The following is a 13,914-nucleotide window of genomic DNA, read 5'->3' on the forward strand; positions in this document are numbered from 1 at the left end:
TTAATTTTATAATGTGTATCATATATCATACCTATACAGGATGATCCATTTAAGTGGGTGCACTAATTATATCGAAAAGTATTAACTTTTTTTTTAAACTTTTAGGTTTATGTTTTCTAAAACCGTATAATATTTTAATTTTTTTCACCCTTATATTTATTAGTGAAACCACTATCAACTTTTGATTTACTAAAATATCACGAATTAATAAAACCATTTTTTTTCATGAATTCACATGTTAACATTTTTATTTTTCGTTGATTGGTTTGCAAGATACAGCTCCTCAAATTTTTTACTGTTTTTCCAATAATTTTAAAGACCAAGAGCTAGTGATAAATTCGATATCGTTGAATCCAAAGTAAACAAAATAAATAACAATTAATTAAAAATTACTATTGTACTTTGAACCTAATCATTTATTAACATATCGACTAGAACAGTTATCAATATTGTTACTTATTAGGTCGAACAGTATCGAATTGATCAGTTATTGCTCCTACACTTTACAAATGAATAAATTGTATAAACAATGCCGTATTTAACGACTTACTATAAAACCTCCTTCAACCACCAATAATTCGAGGAGCTGTATCTCGCAAACCAATCAACGAAAAATAAAAATGTTAACTTGTAGATTCATACTAAAAATAGTTTTATTAATATTCATGATATTTTTATTATATGATACCATTTTAAAATCAAAAGTTGATAGTGGTTTCACCAATAAATATAAGGTTGAAAAAAGTTAATACTTTTCGAGATAATTAGTGTACCCACTTAAATGGATCACCCTGTATACCATTATTAGTTACATTAAGTTTTACGTAAATTGTTAACTATAAGTTTGCTCACAAAAAAAAAATATATATATTTGAAAACCGGCTTAAGGAACCACTGATACTAGATTTTGGATTGTAAATTCAGTCAGGAGGGGAAAACCAGACCCACACAACATATAACAGATTTTTGCTAGAAGTATTACTTTCTCCGCAAATACGATGTTCATTGAAACTAGCTGTCAAAAACATGCTAATTTAAAAAAATGTAACTATATACCTAATAAAAAAGGTTACTAACCTTCTCTATATTAATATTACATATATATATATATAATTTATATATAATATATATTACCTTATATTTGTTTTTTATACATATACAAATTATTAAGTAATTTTTTTTAATTCAGAAACATCTAAGGTCAGATATAGGTTTGGGGTACTGAATCAATAATTTATTTATTGTAATGAACTAATGCGATCTCTAAAACATATGTCTAAATTCAAACCTTGAAAAATATTTCAAAATAATATTTTAACAGTTCGTTGACTTTATATACGAAAGGTTATGGAAGTATTGTGAGTTAAAAAAAATCCAACAACATTCGTTTAACTCCTTTAAGATATAAATATTGGACTGATTGGTTAATTTATATTTTATTTTAAAGGATGGATTGTTTAAATTTTAATGATTATCCATAATATACTTTAGATTAGGGGTGGCTATAGGTGTACCTAACGTATGTCAGCACACGTGCACGTGTGTAAATAAATTGAACGCGTGTCTTTGTCAAATGGGTACCGATTCACTTTCTCTCTCTGGTACTACTCAGGTCTTTGACCCGTTTAAATAACGCAAACCGCTCAGTTGCGGATTCTACCAGAAGCTAGTATTCAAGAACTATATTTTGATTATTTTATGCTATTTCTTATAATATTAACAAGAAATACATAAAACAAATATTTTGCTTAAGAGTACTTACTTTAATTAATATTCTGATAAAAAAAAATTTTAATTAATAAAATGAGCTATGAGCAATACAATTTTAATTTGAAATACTGATGTAGGCTGTAGCAGGTATTGTAAGAACCTAAATAGGTATTTCATGGAGACATTTACCTTTATTATTTGCAATATAATTATAAGTACTTACTAGAAATTAATCATGGTATTCATTTAATTTATATATTTCTTTTAAAATGTTTTTAAAACAATAAAAAAAATCCATGATTAGTCTAAACAATTAATTTAAAGAATATTTTTACTACAGACATTTAATATTTGTTTGTGTTTATCTATGAGCAGTCTGTAAAAAACTTTATGATTAAAGAAACAATTTAATATTTTGGAAGCTAACCATATGACTGTTGATTAAGATTATAAACATTTGCCTTTTTAATCAATGTTTCTTTTATTTGTTAGCAGATATCTACATTTTAATATCAACAATAAATATTATATAATTGATTTTCAATAAATTTCCATAGTATATTTATTATTTTATGATTAATATTACTATTATTCTGTAATTATTGTGCAGCAATCTATTTCTAATCCAAAGCTAAACGCAACTGGCGCGAAATTCATGTTGAAAAGAGTTGTTCTTTATTATAAATGAATACAAGGGAGGAGTTTTATTGGGTCGTTTACAATTTTTTTTTTTTTTTAAAGACCGGTTAACCGCATAAAATAAACATTGTTAAGTTATTGCCATGCAAGCTATTATTGATAACTGATTAGGGAAAAAAATAATGCACCTTACTAATCTATTAGGTTAGTTTTATTGATGCACTAAAGATGATACACTGGAAATTTTATCTCAATTTTTTTAACCTAATATTTTGTGTTAAATCCCTATGTATCCATTCCTTTTTGACCGCATTCTTTAATGGTACACGTTTGAAGTATAAAATTACAAAACCGGACCACTGGTCATTGTTCATAAGATATTTTTAGCAATGATTTTTTAACCATGTATTAAAAATATCTTTTTAAAACCTGAATTTTATTTATTTTTAAAACGGAACATTTATCTTTGAAACTGTTTCAATATTAAATATTGAAAGTATTAGGTATAATAATTAATAATCACACCTTACCACGACAATGACGTTATTATTACTTAAAAATTATATAACATATAAATACAAATAAAAAATAAGTTTATATTAATAAATAATATAACAAAATATTGTATAATATGTTTGAAACATAGTATATAATAATATATTGGCGTATATAGTGTTCTGCAGTGTTCATGTTTAATAATGTGTTTATTTTTATATAATTTTATTAAACTATTCTACTTTGTACAGTTAAAACACGGAGTTATAAGTTATAATTAACGGTTGGTTAGCGTATAAATAAACAATTGTGTATCCGTGATTAGAATTACAATATATCTATCAGAAGTAAGTACCATTATTGCAAATGGCCAAGCAAAATAATAACTTTTATGAAAGTGAGCAAAGACCAAAATAAATACACCTATTGAATACAGTTTTAAATTGATTGTATTACTAACTAGTGACTACTGTTGTTAAAATACGAAATGTCAATTGCATAATTAAACTGTCCTGTAGCAGTGCCCATCCAATAGGATACCTCGTGTTATATAATGGAAGTGGCTATATATAAGCACGAATTCGTATTGAGAAATTGAGATATTTGGATTAGAATCACGGGATTGATATTATTATGTCCTTTTATAATATAGATACCATAAATTAACGTTTTTTGATGAACACAAAATAAAAATGTAAAATAATTTAAAAAAAAAAAAAAAAAAAAATGGAATAAGTACTAAGGATTTAATGGAATACAATGTGAATATAATGGTGTGCCAATAACAGCAATCTGATGCGGAATGTTCTTTTAAAACGAAATGTGGTCGACCGTCAGTGAACACGGTCAAGTGAAACTTCAAGGCATTCTCAACATTGTCAAAAATAGCCATTACATAATATTTATAGTTATTTGTAATTTGGCACAAATGATCATAATTTAGCCATATATTGTGTAGGTATAAAAGCATTATATCAAATTTTACCTGACCTCATAAATTATTATTTAATAGTTGATATTTATTTATTAAATCGAAAGAATTTTCCCTTTTTAGATTCTGAACGAAGTGTTGAATGTATTGATTTTACAATGAAAAGCGTTTTTTTTTTTTTTTTTTCTTTTTTTTTGTCATAGAGGTCAAAAGTAAACATTTTCCAACAGTTTTCAAAAAAATCGAGAAAAACAAAAAAAATGACAGAAAAACGGGAAGTTTTACGCAAAATCAGTTTTCGACAATATAATTTCAATCTTTATCACAAAAAAATGTCCACCGGAAATGCAAATTAAATTTTTATAAGCATTTGAATTTCAAATATTGACAAAAATTCGTTAAAACCATGAATATTTGCGAATTATTTTGTAGTTCAAAATTCATAATATTGTTTGTATTTTTATCTAAGGTTATAAAATTCAACACTAAGTTTTCCATAAGTTTTGCTTCAAATAGCTATAGAGAAAATTTAAAGCGTCATTATAGGAAAAATGTTTTGAGCGTTTGAGTTTAAAATTTTTATGAAATCGCTAATGATAACGATTTATCCTCAAACCAGGTATATATATCTATGATAATATAAGGTATTATGAATTATGATAACTACATGATAACTACACTAATTGATTAACCATGCCTTATGCAAAATGCGTCCTAATTGAAAAATAAAATATTTGTTTCAAAATAGAATGTATGACAATATTTATTTAAATATAATATATTATCCTAGACTGCATATGACAAATCATCTCCGTTCAGAATCGTTTTTCGTAAACAATGATACCTATCGTTGCATTCAAATTTAACCTACCCTAGTCAGATGTCCACCCCACCCCCTAATGTACAGCAGAGCGACATCCACTTACCCGCTTTTTTAAAGTTGTACACACAAAGAAGATATTTAAAATAATTAACATAGGAAGTGATATTTAACTACTAAATAGGTACTCATTGACTAATAAAAGATTCACGTCCTGTAGTAACTAATAGGGTATATACGTAAACAATATTGTCAGTGAAGTATAAAAACTTTAAAATTAGATGAGGGAAGGTAACAGAAAAAAAATTGAAATGTGAACACTTGTCACTTAAAAGTTAGGTGTACAAAAATAAATTCAATAAATTCAATTTATTATTCATTTATTTCAACGATATTGGTTATTAACATTAAGTTTGTTGTTCATTTTTGCGAGGTTCTAGGATTTCTAAGAGATGTTCTGGTAAATATTGTTTTCTTTTTGCGTTTTCATATTTGAGAACATATTTAAACAATTTTAGTTTTAGAATATTTTGTATTTATATTTACCTAGATACATTTTTACAACGTATATCTAGTGAGTAGTGACTAGTAGATATTTTTGAATATTTTTGATAGGTATATACTATATAGATATAGCTGCCATGTGGCATATATATAAACTGATTTTACAATGTATTACGTTTGCACTCTGCACCTTAAACTCTGTTTACTTTTAGACAGTAAAATAATTATAAAACCATGTAACAATGTTGGATTAGAAATTGAATAAACATTTAAACATGGTTTTGAAATGTGTCGGTAGTTTTCCAGAAAACTAAAATAGCGGTGAAAAAAAATGTAAGTCGATACTCATTTTTAACTAAATTTACAGTTTTTTACATACGAGTACACGTATAGACAAAATTGTTCTTCAAATGATTTAAGAAGGATATTTATTTATTATGATTATATAATTATTTATATAGGTAATATATATATACAATATTTGAATTTATTAAAATTAAAAATATAAAATCACTCACCCTACTCTAGACCACCTCTCCTCTCAACTTTTGTAGCAGTGGTTTTTTTTATGTATTCCTTATGGCACGGTACTTGGTTGAGATAGAAGTGTGTCAATGCCATTCATAGTTAGATTTTCAAATGTTAATATAACAATATAACACGCTACAGATAACTGTATGTTTGCAGTTTGCGCATAATATATGAAATTGTTTTCAACTTTAATAAAAAAAAGCATTTAATCTGAAAATAAAATTGAACAAACATGTTCTCAAAAAATAATTATCTATTAACACAATTTTATACATTCGTACCAATGTTTTATTTAATATGCATACAAATAAATATGCTATAATGTGTAATAACAGAATATAATATTGAGTATTTGTTATCATGTCTTGTCAAAAAGTATTCTAGGTGTAATGAACTATCTCTACTTACATCATTATTTCATAAAGTTCACAGATTTAAATTTAAATAAATTTGCAACATTTTACCCTAGTATATATGTATATTGTACATGAAATAATAAAACACGTAGTACAATTATATAATACATTTAAATTATATGTTCATTTAAATTGAATTATTAGTATAGGTACTGGGTTGTTAGTTGCAGTTGATGACGTATCGATTGTAAAATAACAAAATAACAACGTATAATATAAGAGTAAACAAAACAAGTAAAAATATATCATAAAAAGTCTATGATAAACATTTTAATGCCTTCTAAAATTTTCACATATCATATTAGTTTTTAGCTGTTAGTGGGTAGAAAGATTATGTAAATAATTTATAGCTCCAAATTAATATTTTTTAAATTATATGGTTTACTATTGTTTTCTAATTTAAAATAGGTATACATATAACATATTAACAATTATTATTTCTTGTACTGATATTAGTATCGCAAGATGTTCTTCACGACATCCAATAGGTATCCCGCTTTTAGGGTATCCAAGTTCCAACTATCCTTGAGGGATGAGACCAAATATTTTATATATATATATATGTGTGTGTGTGTGTGTGTGTGTGTGTTAGCCGTTAGGTACATATGTCCTGTACATATATATACTATATACTATATACATATACATATATATACTAAGTCCGAAATGTTTGTAATTGTAACGAACAATAACTAAAAGAGAAGTACTCTATTTTTGGAGTACAAAAACTAAAATTTTAATGAGGCTATATATAAACAGTGCGTGTTAAGTACCTTATACTTATAATGATGTTAATTGTATAAACCGGAACAAGATTAAAACGATCGTTATTCCATATCAATATTTTCTAAACATCTAATTAAATTATATGCACTGATAAAAGTATTAAATACCATAAATTATGACAGTTTAAATTCTATAGTTAGATATAACTAATTTATACTATATAAATATTAAGTTGTAAACGTGTTATGAAATATTAATTAACATTATACTCTATATAATATTAAATTGTAAATCTCATTAAACAGGGTGATGTATTAAGCATTAAGCATGTTCACTTCTGTGTTTCCCTTTCATAGTTCATGTTTTATTCAAATATTGATTTTACCTGGATTTCCTATTTTTATTTTTATTTATACTACTTAAGGAGTGTCTTGAAGTAATTCAACTTTTATTTTCTTAATGAGGAGTCCCCTCTCTTATTTTATTTGTTTTTCTATTTATTTTTAAGCGAATGATTTTCATGAAAATTTTGATTTGACAAACAAAATTAATCATTTAAACTCTCATACCAGCCATACGTATACTAAAGCCATTATCATAGACATAAATTAATATCTATATCCTTAGAAGATACATTCATATAACAGATATAACTCAAAAACTACATACTCGAATTTTAATTTAAATACATAAAATATTTTTTTGAATAATTAAAAGTGAAAAAGAGGGTTCCAATTTTAATAAAATTTGTATCATTCTGGTTCATCCTTTAGTGCTATGAAAATTCACAATTATTCGAAAATATGGTCTACAAGTTTAAATGTAGGTATTCAAAAATTCCGAAAATTTAAATTTGAATGCATGTATAATCTAAGCATAAAATAGGGTTAAAATGCTTAAAAATCACCCTTTATAGAGATAAATTAGGTAGTAATTTTGATAATTCAGCTATAAATTCATCGGATTTCGTTTTTTGCCAAACTAATAGTGTAATGTAGGGATTCGACTGATTCGAGTGTTTGCTATATTATTACGTCAAATGTGGCACGTGACATATAACACTCTTCATATAAGTAGAGGTGGTATAATAATATGAACATCTGATTTCGTGACCTCTGTTGTTAGGTATTGATACAACGGTATAATCGTTGGAAGCGGTAGAAGAGACGTGATCCGAACGGGGATAATCGTCTCATGTATTTATTATTATTATTAATAATATATACTTTCATTTCTATATACATTATATGATGACGTAGGTTATAAGGTACAAGTACTCAATTTGCGACGGGGCCAACAGACGACGACGTAGCAAATAAATCGAGTACGTCCGACGTATAATGACGTCACTGTTTTTCTCTACGTATGTACATCAACCTTACTCAACTGCAGCTGCGGTGGTGACATGATATTTATGTTGTTGTTTTTGTTTTTGTTGTAGTTGTTGTGGCTGTTGTTGTTGTTGTTGTTGTTGTCGGTGTCGTCGTCATCGTTACTTTTTCATAATATTTTTGCTCCCAACCTACTCATCTTCGAGTCTCTGTTGTGGCATTCATCATTAAGATTTCAAGTTCAATGTCAGTCGTCAGATACCTAAAGATTTGTTTTTGACATTGACGCATACTTAATTTAATATCACAATATGTCAGTGGTCATGGTATTTTTAATGGATATTAATTTCAGAGTGCCATAGTACATAAATTTATTTTATAATAGGCGTATAATAGGTTCTACAACAGTATATTATTTTAATATTATGCTCACAGCTAAGTTCGGACTCCATGTTTTTGTAGAGGGTTTTAAAAAAAATAGTTTTATCTAAATATTCTTTAAAAGTTCCACATTTCGAAAGAAAACCTAAATGCATTTTTTTTGCTAAATCATTGAAGGGTCATAATACTCATAATCGAATTACAAAACACTGGCCAGGTGACCAAGTGACAAGAATTCATAATACAACTATTGAATTAGGTAGAATTTTAAACACTATATTTTTTATAAGTTATTAGATATTATAATAAGTAAGTGAGTAAGTCAGTATGTGAATAATAATTAATAATTCTCAGACAGGCAGAGGTTGAAAGACATCAATAGGTAATAATTTAACATTAGGTCACTGAACTTTTAGTTTTAAATTCTTGATTTTAAACTAAAGTCTATAAGTCATATGAATGTCGTTAAATAACCAAAATTCGAAAATATTATTGTAGGTAGTTCATTATTATATACTAGGTATTCAATAATTATTATTATATTATAGTACTCTGTACTTTGAATACGAATAAAAATAGTCATGCATAGACGAATGCAATTTATTATTTTTTTATATATTTTTATAACATTTAATCCAGAGATTATTATGTTAACGTCAAACGTTAGTTATTCGTAAATATTTTGAAAGAAAATTAAATTTATTATTTTAGTAATTATAAAAAACAAAACGATTTCTAGGTTCAGGTACTTCAAACATAAATTATATTAAGCTGATTATTTAGTGTTATAACACGACCTAACATTGATCACTATGGTTTTATAATCACTTTTTTCTCTCAATTTAGTAATTATAATTACAAATATTGATACTTGAAGATTTTTCAATGACGTAAATGTATAATGTATGTTTGTTACTAAAGTTCAATTTTAAAATAGGTACTATGGTGATTAATATTCTATGTACATTTTTCAATATTTTCTAGTAATGACATTTAAAATAAAATATATTACAATAATATTATAACAGTTATTAGAGTATGCCCTGTGCAGATATCATATACATCAGAATCTCTCAACTCAGAATCTAACAACTTTAGAATTTTTATGAAGATCGAACATTTCCAAGAAAATACAAAATACAAATTTTTAAATAATTTAATATGATGTTGTATAAATTGGGAATAAACCTACAATAACAAATTAAGCCGAATGCAAACTTCAATATTTATAAATATTTACAAGTTCAATTGTATCGTCCAATGCCCTTTGACGCCGTAGATTTTGCTTTATTTAAAAACAATAAAATAGTTATTAAATAAGAATTTTCTAACCCAAAATTGAAGTTAGGAATTCTACTTATTATCATGATTTCAATTTACTGTTTATACAAACACATAATTTAATTAGTTCTGATTTTATCAAACACTTTCATTGAATCTTAATAATAATATCTGTTTTTAATGAATAAAAAAAAAGTTGAATACCTACACAAATTATATATACTAAACGTAGCTGTAATGATGGAATGCAATAGTATGCGCAAGTATACATGCGTAATGCATTCAATAGTTTTACTATTTAATATTTAAATATATAGGACATAAATACTTATAATGAGTAAACAGATATTATTAGATTAGATTAGAGTGAATTTATGTAGGTATACCAGAGGTTGGGTTATAACCTATATTATTAAATATCAATTAAACGTAAAATTGTAATTTTGTCTAAGTATTAATCTTGTAATACACTTTATTAGATTTTGATATAAAATAAATGATCATATTATATAATAGATACATTATCTTTACCTATCTTACAGTAAAAACTTTGTTTAAGAATAGTACCTTAAAATGTTGGAGATATTACTCTATCGAAGGTTGTATACAATAACTATTCAAATATTGAAGATCATAAAATTATGTTGAGTAACGTGATTTTTGAGGTTTTTTTTAAGTATTGGTAGTAATTACCTATAGTAAAAGCCGTCGTTGATTATCGTGTTATGTTCAAGACAATACACGTACAATGTTGATGCGGACAAATGTATTGTTAATTACTACGGTGTATTTTAAAACTATGTGACAGACACTTGTCAATTAACAGCTACTCTATAACTTATAATTATATACATTAAAATATTATACAATATAATATAAACATATTACAACTATATTAATAGTTGCCATATATGGTTCCCTATGCCTACTATATTTTATGTCATGTTATGAGTGTTAAAGTGATATATTATGAGTACCTATTGATTATAGTACATATTACTATATCAGATCCAAAAGTATTTATTTTTGAAAAATATAGCAATACAACTTTATATTAAATATGTAGGATAAAAATATTACAAATAGTATTTATTTTTTTAATAGTTTACGACTTAATGGAGGATAAATTACGAGTTAATGATTATTAGAGGACTGCAGGTTATAAATTGTAAATTAATTTTTATATTAGGTAGGTACCTACTTATTTTTTATAGTATTATTTATTACTATAAGTTATGCATTGCAATAAATATTATACTTGTAAAAACATTTGATTCAGTAAGAAACTAAGAAATAGTAATGTTCTTCTATTGTAATAGTATTTCTTATTTAATATTACTTTTATTTTTAGAAACATTGTATACAACTGTCTAACTCTTTACAACTCTTTGCAGATATGTCTTAAGTCATTGATATATTTATTTATTTCACTGATCACTCAACAGTTTTCAGTTCATATAAAGAAAACATGAGGGAAAAAATTCTGATTGGGGTTGTCAGTGGCGTGCTCACGAGAGGAGGGATTAAGGGTGATATTTTGGCTTATTTTTGTCATACAAAAGTATATGATAAAGCGATAAAAGTATATCGTATATCTACCACTTCATAACATACTATAGCCTGTGTAATAAAAAAATGTTTTCAGAATGATAATGTAAAAAAACGTAAAAATTCAGACTAATGAAACTCCAAAAAAATAATGTAAAATATGTATTTTGGAAGTTGGCGAAATGCACTTATTTATCTACCAAAAAAGTTGTATAAGATAGACGCTCAAAAATATAGTTAAACGCTGTTAGAACACATAGTGTCAATATATCACGAATTACCTTCTATACGAATACAAATAAAATATGATTCGAAATGCGCGAGATCATTGTATACTCATATGTTTCTCATTTATTTTCAGGATATCGTAAAATCATAATTCATATTCATTACTTTTGAGATTTTTGAGTCGTGGTTAGCTTATGGGTAATTTGTTTTTTAATTAAAGGTTTCAAAAGTAAACCTGTTGTTCTGCAAAGTACACAGAGTATAACAGTTTTTATAAGAAAATTGTATGCATCTAAGTTAGATTCATACCAATCCATTGTCTGTAGAGCCCATGAATTTTCATAAAAATATGTTTCAAAGTTCAACGCATGTTGAACGGTTCATCACTCCCATTAAAAAATCTGTAGAAAAAAAAATATTATTTAAAAATAATTGTACGTTTGCACCCATTATTGGCCACTGATAAAATAGTATTTCTACGTCCTGTAGAATTAGTATCAATCTATCTATACATATAATATATGTATATATTCATAATTATTATGCCTGAGCCAATGCTGTGTATTTTAATATTATTAACTATAATATATATTTATTATTGATGTGTAAATACGCTATTACCTTATCAGCTAACACTGTAGGAATATAGTCCATTTTTGATTGTATAATGCAAACAAATGAAATAAAAATGTCCAAAGAACCAATTAAGATACTAAATAATTTCTCTGACAGATTAGTCACAGTAATATAATAGAGATTACAATAATATTAGCGCATGTCCGTTATTTCATTAATTATCAATATTTACAAAACAAATTATTAAAAATCGATTGGTAAATACTTATAAACTAGTTTGTTTTTCTAAATTCGCTTATTAAAATTTTTGTATAGTATTTATTAACTTGACCAACTATATTTATTTTTATTTTTAATAATGAAATAATATCTATGATTTTAGTGATATATCCCTATTAAATTGAAAGTGCACTATCGATCAATAATAGTTAGTATAAATCTTTTAAACAACAATTTATAAGCCAATCCAAATGATCAATAGTATTATTTCTTTCTTCTATAAACTCTATAAAATCTATAAACTTAATACTCGACAAATATTAAAAAATGTACTTATTCGATAAATATACACTGAACTACACAACAAACTGAGCACGGAGACGTGTAGGCTTATTACTATTTGTACCTATCTAATATACGAAAGTTCTACGGACAGAAATGTTTGTTTGCCCATATATTATGTACGTATCTATATAAAAAAAAAAAACACAAACAAAACAATATAATAGACTCGTTTTGTGAAAATGACCGTTAATATACATTATATAAATGTCTAAAGCGAAAGTTCCCAGTCTCAACTTGCCGATTCTGGTGTCCTATGTTCTGGTTATTTATTATTATTATATATCCCTATGTTTGGTTTAAACTATTTAAACGACTTGGAACATCATTTTCAGAACCCTCGGGAATACGTCGAAAAATCGAAATTAGAAAGAATAAAACACACGCACGTACACGCACACACGCGACATATACAACCACAAAATATACGTTGTTATAATATTATATTTTTTATATTTATATTATATTTACAATATTATTGTGTACCGCGTGAAATATTGAGGAAAATCTAAAAAAAAAAAAATCAAAAATAACGTTCGTTCGAAACATGTGTTGTGGGCGCGGCGCGGCTCGCCGTTGGGAGGATCTACAGGTGTGCGTGTATATGTATAATACATGTGTGAAATAATAACGATGATCGGTGGTCGCGGTGTGCGCCGGCCCAATGCTCGGCCGCGTCTGTCTGCTCGGGACCCGACGAAACTCGCCGTTTGGGCAGTCGTCGCCGCCGGGAGTAGGGACCGATTCGGATGTGAGCAGCGGTGCAGGAGAGAGTGAGACGAAGCGAGAAGAATAACGTATATTTAGGTGCAGTGTATAGCTGATGTGCGGCTATAGGTAGGTGTATACGCGCCGTGTATGCCCGTCGCGCGTGGCGGAGAGAAAAAAGTGAGATACAAGAAATGGGGAAAAAAAAAAAAAAGGGAAGGAAATCTCGAACGCTCTCGCGCTCCTCCTCCGCCGCCGCCCCGGATCGCGCGTCGCGGGTACCTATCCCCCTACAACGATGCATACGTGTGTAACGCGGACGGTCCGCGCGCGCTGGTCAGAGAGAGAGAAAACAACAACAAAACGTTTTAAAAAGAAAGAAAAAACACACACACGCACGCGCGCATACACATGCGCGCACACGTGCTGTACATACGTATACACACACGCGCGCGCGTATTTACGTATATGTATATACCTACACCTGTTGTACCCGCGTATATATAATACAATATGTATTAGACGAGG

The sequence above is a fragment of the Diuraphis noxia genome, unplaced genomic scaffold (genome assembly GCF_037042655.1).
Source record: "Diuraphis noxia isolate RWA-SAM2 unplaced genomic scaffold, SU_Dnox_SAM2 contig0005, whole genome shotgun sequence".
NCBI lineage: Eukaryota > Metazoa > Arthropoda > Insecta > Hemiptera > Aphididae > Diuraphis > Diuraphis noxia.